The 12438-nt window shown below is 40.2% G+C and overlaps 1 protein-coding gene across 1 annotated transcript in view; it reads right to left on the bottom strand.

Annotated features, from left to right (window-relative positions):
- Nucleotides 1-12438, bottom strand: part of LOC122444958 (EGF-like and EMI domain-containing protein 1) — a 627705-nt gene that overhangs the window by 614531 nt on the left and 736 nt on the right. The window lies entirely within an intron of this gene.

The following is a 12438-nucleotide window of genomic DNA, read 5'->3' on the forward strand; positions in this document are numbered from 1 at the left end:
CCCCATGGACGCCAGCCCACCAGGCTCCTCTGTCCCTGGGATTCTCCAGGCAAGAACTCCGGAGTGGGTTGCCATTTTCCTCTCCAATGGATGCATGAAAGCTAAGTCGCTTCAGTCATGTCCAACTCTGTGCGACCCCATGGACAGCAGTCCACCAGGCTCCTCTGTCCATGGGATTCTCGAGGCAAGAATACTGGAGTGGGTGATTATTAAAATGAGAACATTTTTAAATGATAAAATCTGCTATTTTTTTTTTTACTTTTGACAAGGTATATTATAAAATGTTGGGATTTTATATAAAAACATCCATTAATATTGATAATGGTCTTATTTTATTTTGATGGACACAAGAAGCTGAAATTTCCTTCTTTACACAAACCAACATCCAGAATTTAAACAAACAAAAATAGGTGGGTATTTCTTTGCTAAAAGGCAATTCCTCATTTTATAAAAGAATGGTCTAAAAATTTTAAAAAACAAATGTCTAAAAATTTAAATTACTCTGTGAAAATCAACATGTTCTTTAAATATCTTATTTACCCATACAGGTTAGAATTCTTTGGGGCCCAACTGCTTTGGAGTTCAGAATTTTTCAGATTTTAGAAAGACAACATGGCACATATGTGCCCAGAAGTATCTAGAGTCACACCCTAACCAAATCCATTAACATTTACTTAAAGAAACTGAAGGATTTTCATATTGAATAAAATAAAGTCTATAATTAGACTCACATCAGCTCAGTGTAGATTTTCCCACCAAATTAATTTGTGACAAATAGCAACAATGAAAAGTACCTGCCAGTATTTTACAGCTTTTGGGATTTCAAAATTAAGAATAAGGGATTATAAAACTATTTTTGATTTGAACACACACAGTCAGATCAGTCCAGTGTGTAAATTTAAGATGGGTAATTTAAGAAATAAAAAGGGCAGCTTATGTGCTGATATCATGGAGACAAAATGCTACTTGAAATAGAAATGCTTTTTATGAAAACTATAAGACACAAAAGAATTGGTGACTCTGAAGCATGTACCTTCCAAAGCAAAAGAATTTCAAGAGTTACTAGTGCAGATCAGGCCTGCAAAAGCACCACATTGACATAAGATTTCTTAAAATCTACTCTGGTCATTATTTACTACCACTAACCCCAATCTTCTGGCAATGAGTCTGAAACTATTTTTCGAAGGCAAAAAAGAGTGCTTGGAAACTGAACAAACAGTGTGGGCAAAGCCCGCAGGAGACACATCCAGAAACTGACAATCACACAAACATAGGTCTATAAACACACAAAAATTACACGGTAAAAAGAATACAAGAACCATGCTCCCTCTCACTGCTGCTTTTGTATAATCTGTACCCTAATATCACTGCCAAATCCCAGGATTAAGAACAGATCCTGAGCACCCCAAATAATAATTTATAGTGAGATGATCTTGGATCTTCCTCGTTTTTAATGCACTTTGATGGTATAAAGCTGCTGGATCATTTTGATATAAGACTTTATATCTCTCCATCTCAGTTTTCCCTTAGAAAATAAAATTATTTTATCTCTGTAAGAAATGAGCGTGTTTCATTATTATAGCCAGAAACAGTCTTTAGAGAAAAAGGATCTTTTAAACTACCAAGTGGAGAAGGAAATGGCTACCCACTCCAGTATTCTTACCTGGACAATTCCAGAAGAGCCTGGAGGGTTACAGTCCATGGGGTCACAAGGAGTGGGACACGACTGAGTAACTAAATAACAACAACACAATCTACCAACACATCTTGTCAAGGAGGGCTTAACACAGAACAAAGCCAAAGAGCAAAAATAATGTCTTAAGCAGACATTTCCCTACATTTAAGTGACCAATGTTAAATAATTGTATATAACAAATCAGATTAGGGATATATTTTAAGGCTGATTAATCCTTGAAGAACGTGTATCTCTTGGAACATTTGTTGTCACAGATACATGAGAAACTAGAGACCAGAGAGGTTACCAGTCTCACTGAGCTAATCTGTAGCACAGCCAGGACAAGAACTCCCAATGCTTACAAATAATATAAGTTTGGGGTACATTTTTATCAAGGGAGCAATAGAGGGGACACAGAAACATGGGTTGAAGGTTGATTATCTGTGACTAGTTTAAATTCAACAAACAATTATTGGGCTCACACTTTGCCCACAACGCAGTTAAAATCTAGCTACAGAATTAACATGAGCAACTATAAAAATGGACAGAAGGTGCTCAACGGGACTTTAGGAGAGAGACCCTGGGATTCAGATGGGGGAGAAGCAGAGAGAGTTTTCTGGTGGGATTGAAATGGGGAGATACAACAACTTACTGAGAGCATATGTGACCACTACAAAGAATCCCTCAGTTGTACAGTGAGCCAAAAAATATATTTAGAACTTTTACAACCATTGCTAGGTCATTAGAGTAAACTATGAACTCTCTGGTCCCTTAAATTTTAATGAAACTGAGCCCTTTTAAAAGTGGCACTTTGAGCAAGTTTAGCTGTGAAACAATTAAAATGTTACTGGGGTTTCTACTGTAAATAGATTTATGAAAGGGAATGCTGACTGAGTCGTTTCCTGGCCCTAACTTGTTACTGTCAGTTGAATTTAAGCAAGATGTGCTTAACAAGAGATGTAAGGCATACCTTTTAATAGCTGCTGCCTGTTGTGTTTCCTGTTTCAAAATTCATTTCATATTGCATATAACATGCCTAAAGCTCAGTACAAATACTATTCTGTTATCACATAATTGGCCAGTGTGTATCACTGTGTCTTGAGTTTCTACTTGTTTTATTTTACATGTGGTATTTTAGTACATTGAAAGGAAACCCGTGCTCATTTTTGCTCATCCCAATACAGAAAGAGTTCAAAAGTTCAAAAGATAAGAAGTGGTTCTCAGCATGAACAAACCGTGAAAGGCATTAGAAAATAAATTTTTGATGTCAAGATACATTCCCAGTTTATTCACGCTGAGAAGAGTTTTCTTATCTTTGGGACTTTGTAAGCTGGGATAGACAAAATTTGTTTAAACTCCACAATAAATAAAAAAGTAATACAATGTGACTGTTATTCTATTATCACACACTTGTCTATAAATCAAACCCTTTACAGTGTAACAAAAATTTGGAAGTATTGCAAATGAAGATTAGTGCCTTGAGCTCCAGGAAAAAAAAAATCAAAATTAGATTGCCTTTCTCCTGATACTGATCAGAATCTACTATGCTAAACCAGAAAAATGGTTTTCTTAATAATTCAGAGAAACCAAACCTCAAGTCTCCTGGGACTGCCTCTTCTCTCAGAGAGTCAAAGTCGCTAAAGCTCAGAATTACTGTCAATTCTTAATTAACCATATCAGTGAGGAGAACACTTACCACCACTGAAAACTGTCTACTGAAGAGTGACAAAAAACATTTCCCTCATCACCAGTTGACAAGCCACATAATTTATATACCAGGAGCTGACTTTACAAACAGTTGGCTGGGAAAGCCTTTACTAATTCCAAACATGTTCTCATCATTATCACATGGTTTTCAAATAGATTTCTTTAAAATAAAAATTAAAAAAAACTAGAGATCTTTGCATACCTATGAAAATTCAAATGTCAGTTCAGATTGCTGGGACAGACAGTCAACTAATCCTGTGTGAGGGACCCAGAACTTCTCTGTGAAACAGATGACTTTTGTGCTGGGTCTTAAGAGATTGACCTGGCAGAGACAAGGAGGCAGGAAGTTCACGGAGAGTCAAGTGTAGAGAGCAAGTGGGGACCCTGCAAGGGCATGGGGGGCGGGGGCAGTGATGATAAACTGAGTCCGATAGGAACTCAGACACCTCCAGCTGCTCTCCAGGAGTCTACACTTCTCGTCACCACGACCAAGAGTGATGGCTACCAGAGTTTTCTCAACTAAAACAAGGTTCTTCCATTGCGTTTGTTGGGGTAACTCTAAGTCAATTACTTTTCAGTAGCAACACCCTCCACTTTCCATACTCCTCTTTTATTTAAAGTCCCTGATGCCTTTCATGGCATTTACACTCCCTCCCTCTTTTCTTCTTCTCAGGCAGATTCTTAATCTCTTCCTTGGGTCCTTTTCATCTGTCCTCCTCGTGTGTGTACCTGCTAAGTCGCTTCAGTCGTGTCCAACTCTGTGTGACCCTAAGGACTGCAGCCCGCCAGGCTCCTCCATCGATGGGATTCTCCAGGCAAGAATACTGGAGTGGGTTGCCATGCCCTCCTCCAGGGGATCTTCCCAACCCCAGGATTGAACCCGGGTCTCTTACATCTACCTGCATTGGCAGGCAAGTTCTTTATCACCAATGCCACCTGGGAAGCCCTCCTCTCATATACTAAAGTACCCCAGGTTTCCTTCTTCAGTAATCTTTTCTCACTTTTTATACATACTTGTCTCCTGACACTTCAATACCCCAATATAGATCTAGCCCAGACCAATCTCCTGGCCTCAGACACTCACTTCAATACCCCAATATAGATCTAGCCCAGACCAATCTCCTGGCCTCAGACACTCCTGTGGAGCTTCCCCAGAAGGTCCCCATCTGAGAGCCCAGAGATGCGTTAAGCGCCGACAGGGTCCCAGCAGAGCTCCCCTTCTTCCCCCCCTTCCCTGTGTTTCTGATTTTCTCTATTACCCAGCTGTCTCCTTCTCTCTCTCTCACTCCCTCTCCACCACATATGCACCAACTCCTTTGAAGCCTACCCTTCCTTTCATCGCCACCACTACGTTCGTTGTTTTTAAGACTCACTCCACTTCTCCTACTACTGAAGGAATCTCCTCCTTGGGCTCCCCACCTCTGGCCTCTTCCCTCTGCAGCCCATTCTTCATTCAATAAACACAAATCTGACTAGGTTCCTCCTCTGCTTTCAGTCACTCTCTTCTGGGTTCCTCACGGGTGTCGTGAAGTTCAAAGCTCTCACCTCCAGATTGTAAGACCCACACTGGGTCAGTACCTCTTAATCGCCCTGAACTCCTCTTCTACTGTGGCTCCTTTCATATTCTCCCCTCCAGACATACCATTAAGAAAATGATTTATGGTTTTTCCTAAATGAGAAAAGACCTCCTTCTTCTTGCACATGCTCTTCTCATCAACTAGAACCCCACCTCCACTTTTATCATCCATCTAACCTTTACTCAGTGAATTAGCTTAAGAAAAATACACTCTTGAAAACCCACAACTAAAGCCCTGGATTCTTTCTTCCCTCCAGCTAGGTTATATGTTCCATCTCTGACAACTTCTTTTTTTTGATAGGTTCTGATCTGTTCATTGATCTCCCTCCAGGTCTATGAGCTGCTCAATGACAGAGAATCAACTTATCCTCTTTGTATCCCCAAAGCCGAGCAAAACACTGGACAATGAATAAACATTTGTTAAATGGAAATAACAAGATATCAGCTACATATTAAGCAGCTGGGTTAGTGATTTTTTTTTCCATTTATTTTTATTAGTTGGAGGCTAATTACTTTACAATATTGTAGTGGTTTTTGTCATACATTGACATGAATCAGCCATGGATTTACATATATTCCCCATCCCGATCCCCCCTCCCACCTCCCTCTCCACCTGATCCCTCTGGGTCTTCCCAGTGCACCAGGCCCGAGCACTTGTCTCATGCATCCAACCTGGGCTGGTGATCTGTTTCTGTGTTAGTGATTTAATTTCAGCTTCAGTGGAGAGAAGACAGATACTTGGGATTTGAACATAGCCCCTTGAGTCCGTTCATTAAACCTCTGTGTTCATCTAGTTCCAGAGTCTTCCCACCCATTGAAAAAGAAATGGAAACACAAGTGCTGGATTTAACAAGAGAACAAAACTAGATTTAAGCTTTAGCAAAGCCCATGCTGGTGAAATGGGGAAAGAAAATGTTAGAGGTGTTGAGACTTATTTCTACATACCTTGTGAAGAAGCTTTCAGGGCTTTTGTCCTAGAAGGATTTTTGTGTAGCAACAGCCTTGGAAGATTTAGAGGATATGTCCTGCCAGGGCTGAGGGCAGAGTTGTTTCCTGAGCAGGATAAAAAAGATGGTATCTCCCTCTGAGGCCAAATGTTGAGCAAGGCTGCTAACATCCCCCTTACAGTATGGGAGATTTTTATAAGGCCTGGGTTCCTCATCTGTGATATAAAACCACTGTGTACACAGTATCCATTTGGGCCACTCCTCGTTGCCTCAAGGAACTGGTGGGGGGCGACTGATGCAAACTTGAAGCTGGCATTACCTGCTGTGGCCTGACTGATCAGTAAAGTCCTTTGTCTCTCATCCAGGAGTCTCATGTCTTCTGTCAGCATCTGTCAACTCTGGCAGACTAACCTGTTACCCTGCAGGCAGAGTAAAATCTGACACAAGAACACCTCATCAGAGTTCTTGATGAGGAGAAAAGAACTAAAGGAAATTTTTTAAATTGTCCTATAAAAGTTTAAGAAATTGAATAATACCAGAAAGATAAAATCTTGAATAGAGTGCAATAGTTAAAAGCACAGATTCTACAGTCAAACAGTCCGGGTTCATAGCCTAGCTTTCAAAATTGTTAACTACATAAATTCTCCTGAGCTCCATAGCCTTATATGCAATTTCTCAGAAAATCATAACTTCTCTAGATCTCAATTGCCTCATTGTAAAATGTGGATACTAATATTCTGATAGGGTTTTTGTGAGGATGAAATGAGTTAAAATATGGAAAGTACTTATACTGTTCACGGCATTTAATAAGTGCTATTTAAGAATAATATTCTGATGCTTGAACCTTACTCCATGGACAATCTTAGTTTTTAACAAAAGGAAATGATGTTAATAGGTCTTTGTTTGATGAAATTGTATATATAATAAAAACAAACTTTGATGAAATTGAATATATAATAAAAATAAAGAGGATCCAGAGAATATGAAGCGGAAGACCAACCAAGAGACTACCATAACAATCTAGGAGTAAAAATAGCATGGCTGGGCTTGAGTGTTGGCAATGGGAAAGAGAACTAATTCAAGAGATTTCATTGCTCATGTTTCTAAAATTTGACACCTGAGAGGAATATAAATATTCATTTCTAGTTATCCAATCATCATATACAAAGGTTTGTTCATGATCATCTTACCTAAAGCTCATAATGTAACTACAAGATAAACTAGGAGAAAAGTGACAGATCTGAGTTCAAATATGAAGGGAAAAAAGATGAGGCAAGTACTTTGGAGGGAGAAAATGTTAGGGACACAAAGATAACTAGAGACGATCTAAGGACATTTTGAGTCTTGACCCCACAGTGATAATAAATCTATTATTTGAAATGCAACCCTGTAGCTCTGAAGAGAATGGGGCTAAATGTACAGATCTAAGTTTCACCAGAATAGAACACATGCTAGAAGCCAAGGAAAGAAATAGATAAAGCAGGGGAAATATATAGAGTGGAAAGGGGATTAAAGATAGAAGGGGAGAGAAAGCAGCAGCTAGTGCGGGAGAACTCCAGATGAAACTCAGTGTACAAAGGAAATGCACAAGTGAAGAAGTGAAGTGGGAAACAGGAGTAGCCAGTAGAAAAATGGGAGTAGGGTGAGTTCTGGAAAGAAGGCAGCATCTTGAGAAGGAATTTTAGCAGAGGAGGCCAGATTGCAGTGGGTTGGTTAAATGATCAATGATAAAATCATTGATATGCATCAAAGAACTGTTCTTGAGAAATTAAAGGTGAAGGAGAGAAGCAGCAAGGTCAAAACAGATCCACATTAGACACATATCAGAAACACAGAACAGGGGGAGATGTAGGCAGGAAGACATGAACACATAGGGGAGGAGAGGCGAAAATAGCAGAAAGGAAAGAATTGGCAATAAAAGAAAGAAAAGAGATGACTAATACCTACCACTGTTCATGGTAGGATGTGGAACATGTAGGGAAGGAATTACCTTGAAAAAGCTGGAAAGTTATTCCTACAAGATACCCAAGAAAGAAGTAAAGAAACAGAAAAAATACTGAGGACAAGAAGTTGAGGATTCCCTGATGAGGACAGAGAGTCTGTCAAAACATTACATATTAAATAATGCAATGTCAATGTCATCAACAAAGTATGGGTTGAAGTTGGCTCCTAAAATTACCCGGCAGAGGTGAGGTTCAGGTCCACTTGGGCAATAGGAGAAAGAGTAAGCTACTGCTGAAAATAAGCAGGAGGGCCTGGGAGGATAGTAATTTGAAAGCCAAGGAAGCCTAGGAAGCAAAGGTCAAGGGGAGACGGACCATCATAGGTAACAGTGAACAGGAAGAAGGCTCTGGAGTTAGAATGGGTTCAAAGCCCATCCCACCACTTCTCAGCTATGAAACCACAGCAAGTTACTTAATCTCTCCCTCTGTCTCAGTGTCCTCATCTGAAAAATAGAGATGACAGTATTCCCAACCTCAGAGGATTATTCTTAAAACAATAAACACAAACTGCTAGAAATAATGCCTTGCCCACGGAGGGTGCACGTAGTCTTCTCCACTTTATGGTATGCTCACTTAGTGTGACTGATCTCAACAAAAAAGAAAAGTATTTTTTAATTAATTTACACTGAGTAAATGACAGACCACAGGCCGTGCTTAAATTATTTGTGAATTTAAAAGTGGCCTGCTCTGTTCATAGCCTCAGACATCTCTAATTGGCTCAATTTCAGGCTTTATCAGAAGTGGAAAAAAAAACAAAAACAAAAACAGAACTAGAGCAAATAATACAAATACCAACATGGTGTGTGTTTCACAAGACACCTCTGTCAATTCCCCTTCACAATTCTGGATTATTATATCTTCTTCCCTTTTTCTACTTCTAAATGTATTGATTGTTCAAAAAGCTAAATCTCTGCCACGATGACCACAAGTTTCTATATCATCTACAGCAGGCTGAGGGGAAACAGTTCTACACATATGTGTTGGGGGTGGCATTTGGGTGGGTAAGCTGTATTGTTATCAGGCACATTTCGGATTTCTACATCAACCTGCATTGGAGACCTACATTAGGGAATGAATGTGAGCTGTCCTGATCCTCTGGAGGAGGGACTGGCTATCCACTCCAGTATTTCCACCTGGAAAACTCCATGGACAGAGGAACCTGGCAGGCTACAGTCCATGGGATCGCATGATGAAATAGTTTAGGAAACTACTGAGTCACAAAGTGGCCATACCTTTCTAAAATCCCCACTACGTGTCAGAGAATGCCCAGTACCTCAAGTCCCTGGAGCTTCAGCTACTGGATCTGCCTTTATAGACAGATCTGCCTTTATAGGCAGATCTGGCTTTATACACACTCTGCCTGAATGGTATCTATCTGCAACACACCCATGTTCACTACTTCCGTCATGTTGTATACAATAGTTATGCAAGTGTTTACAAGACAGTATTACAAAGGATAAATTTTAATAGAGTGTATTACAGCCAGTCATTTTCCTTTGATGTCTCTAAGATCTGGAGTAGAGTTTATTTCCGTCTATTTAATCCTTGAGAAAACATTTGCAGAGTACCATTAACATAAGTAAACGCTTCAATATCCCTTTATCAAAATGCCATCATCAGTTACAACTCTCCAATTCATAATGTACTTGCCAAGGCTAGCTTTCCCTATTCCACAATTCCCAGTTTAAGCCGAGCCCATTGTTTTAATACTTGAGTGTCTACAGCTGTAACAGAGCAGGAGAATTTCTTATGAAGAGTCTCGGTGAGGAAGAGAGAGATCAGATCTTCCTTGTGAGGAACAATCTTACCCACTGCGGGATAAAGCACACCAACCCACCTCCATACCAAGCCCAAATGCCAATAGAACCCTACAGCTTTTACAACAGTCAAAAAAGCCCCACAGGTTCCCACTAGGCAGAAAATACCAGCTGCATTCCCATTGAGAACCCCAGGCAGTGATTACAAAGAACTTCTTAGAAACACAGGCTGGGCTTGGGTGTTCTAAAAGGGATCATATTTGTTAAGAACTCCAGCACTGGAATTCAAACTACCTGTATCCAAATCTCATGAATTCTTGGAGTGTGAATTTAACCTTACTATGTCTCTTTCTTCATCATAAATGGAGACGATAACACTGCCTTACTTGTAGGGCTATTTCCAGGCTAAAATGAAATAATATACGTAGTTAGAAATTTGCCTGACATCTAACTAAGAATTCAAAAAAGATTCAGTATTCATTACCTGTGATTTCCAAAGTCAGGTCACATAGTAGGTATACAGCCACTCTTTGTGGAATAATGATTTTATAAATCTGTCTAACCTTAGGAAACCAAAGGTTTCCTAAAAGTGATGACAAGGTCATCAGCAAGATCGATTATCATTAGAGTTGGAGGACCCATATGGCATCTTTTGTTTCATTGATAGAATTTCCTTTGAAAATGAGCTTACCCGTGGAAGAATATACCATAAATACGATTCATTACACTTAGGCTGACCATTATTTAGCTGCACAGTCATTTCTTCTTTTCAGTTGTCATTCCAGCTCCAAAATCTGCTCAAGGACAAGATCAGCTACACAAAACTTTTACCTGTGTTAATGACCTATAAGTGCCAGTCGGTAGGATGATGCCTTCTCATTAGTGGCCCTCATCTCATTAGAAGCCTGCTCTCACTGAAAATGGACCTCAGAGGTCAATAAAAATCTCAGGAAGAATTCTCTTTAATTTAATAGATGGACAGGTGTGTGGAAGCCAAGTGCTTTGCGTGGCTGTATTCCACATGCCTACAACAATTGCAAAGGCATCTGCAGAAAACTAGCACTAAATCCCAACATGGTTCCTGCTGAAGAAACCATTAACTCTAATACCAGGGAGGACTAAATACAAACTTGATTGGATTTTTCCCATCCAGATTTCAGAAAGTACTAAGAGTCATCAGAGTGATCTCAATAACTCCCAGACAGAGCATCTCTATTAAACACCCAAGAATTTATATTGGTTTTAATATCTGATCTCATCTCACCTGATAAATGAATGAGCTGCAGTAGCAGTGTCCTTTAAAAAAAAATGCAATGTCATCCTTCCAGCCTTTTCAACAAAAGTACCAATACTGAAACATGAGGTAAAATATCTAAGCAATATAAAAAGTGATGTGGTATCTCTGTTTTTCAGTGCCCCCCAAAAGGGGTTATTCTGCCTCATGTGCACCAGTAGCTACCTAATAAGTCAGCCAGGGTCCACTTCAATAACAGCACTTCTAAAAGTAAGAGAACGGCTAGCCAGCCAGCTAGCTAAAAAATCAGTATCAAAAAAGTGGAGGCTTATGTATGCACAAGCTACCCAAAGTAAGATGTGTTTTCTGAAATAAACTGGAGAGGAAATGCCTATTCAAATAAACAAGACCCATCTTCTCAATGTAAGAGAAATCACCTACCCAGAAATTTCTTGCATTTCTGCCAAAATGTATTTACAAACTATGTAGACAAGGAGTTGTTCTTCGACGCCACTGCACACTGGTCATGTCTCAAGATTTATAGTTAGTGACATTCGCAGTAACCAGGTAGCAAATCGAATCTCACAGGAGAAGGATGAAATATGGAAATGTAAAGTGAATCCAAAAATAGTACCTTTCTGACAAGAAAAAGTCAAGACCCAGGAAGGTACAGATGGCCTTGTGTACTCATCATTTTTCCACTATAAAGCATTCACATTTCAGAAAATCAAAGATGAAGCAAAGAAGTAGCAAAGACATTAAAGGTGTATTCATAACCGCTTAAGAGTAGAAAGGAAAAGCAGAGTTAGATTTGGCTTCTCTCTCAGACAGTTGATGATGATCCACCCCCCTGAGAAGACAGAATTCCGAGGCAAACTTCTCCAGCCAGTCTGGGCGATAGGGCAATTGGTTAAGATTCACACCTGCGCTGAGCTTCCGGCAACACTTGCCACAGTGACCAAGAATGAGCATCTCCTGCCTCCTTCACTTTTGTTCTGGAAATGAAACCATGCCCCACCCGCAGAGGAGGATGCGTTATAATCACGTTCCTACTCTTTCGTTCTCTCCTAACCCCGCAAGCATCTAAGTTGGCTGCTCACTCAGCCCTTAACACACTGGCCTCCCCAGCTCCTCATTTTGGCGAAAGTCATTCGCCATCAAAGGGTTCGCCTCTCAACAAACCTGTGGAATAATCCACTCCTTCGGACTCGGAGATACTTCTTAGAAAAAAAAAAAAAAAAGACTAGCTATTACATAAACTCTGGTCTCTAGGAAGGACATGTCAAGTAACTCGCTGTTCAACAGGATTTCGTTCAAAACCCATTCAAAAAGTGGAACTTGTTATTAGCCAATTATTCTTCCAAAAAGGAAATTCTCTTTCACACACAAACACACACACCCCTAGGGAGAAATCCTGTCTGGCGCTGAGAAAGTAAGTCAGGTGGGAAGCGCCCGGGGCCGGGTCTCTGCCCCGAGGACGCGCAGGGGACAGCGTTCCCGCCGCGCTCGGCCTGGGACAGCTCTCGGACCTCGGCCGGC

Source organism: Cervus canadensis, chromosome 7, assembly GCF_019320065.1.
Source record: "Cervus canadensis isolate Bull #8, Minnesota chromosome 7, ASM1932006v1, whole genome shotgun sequence".
Lineage (NCBI taxonomy): Eukaryota > Metazoa > Chordata > Mammalia > Artiodactyla > Cervidae > Cervus > Cervus canadensis.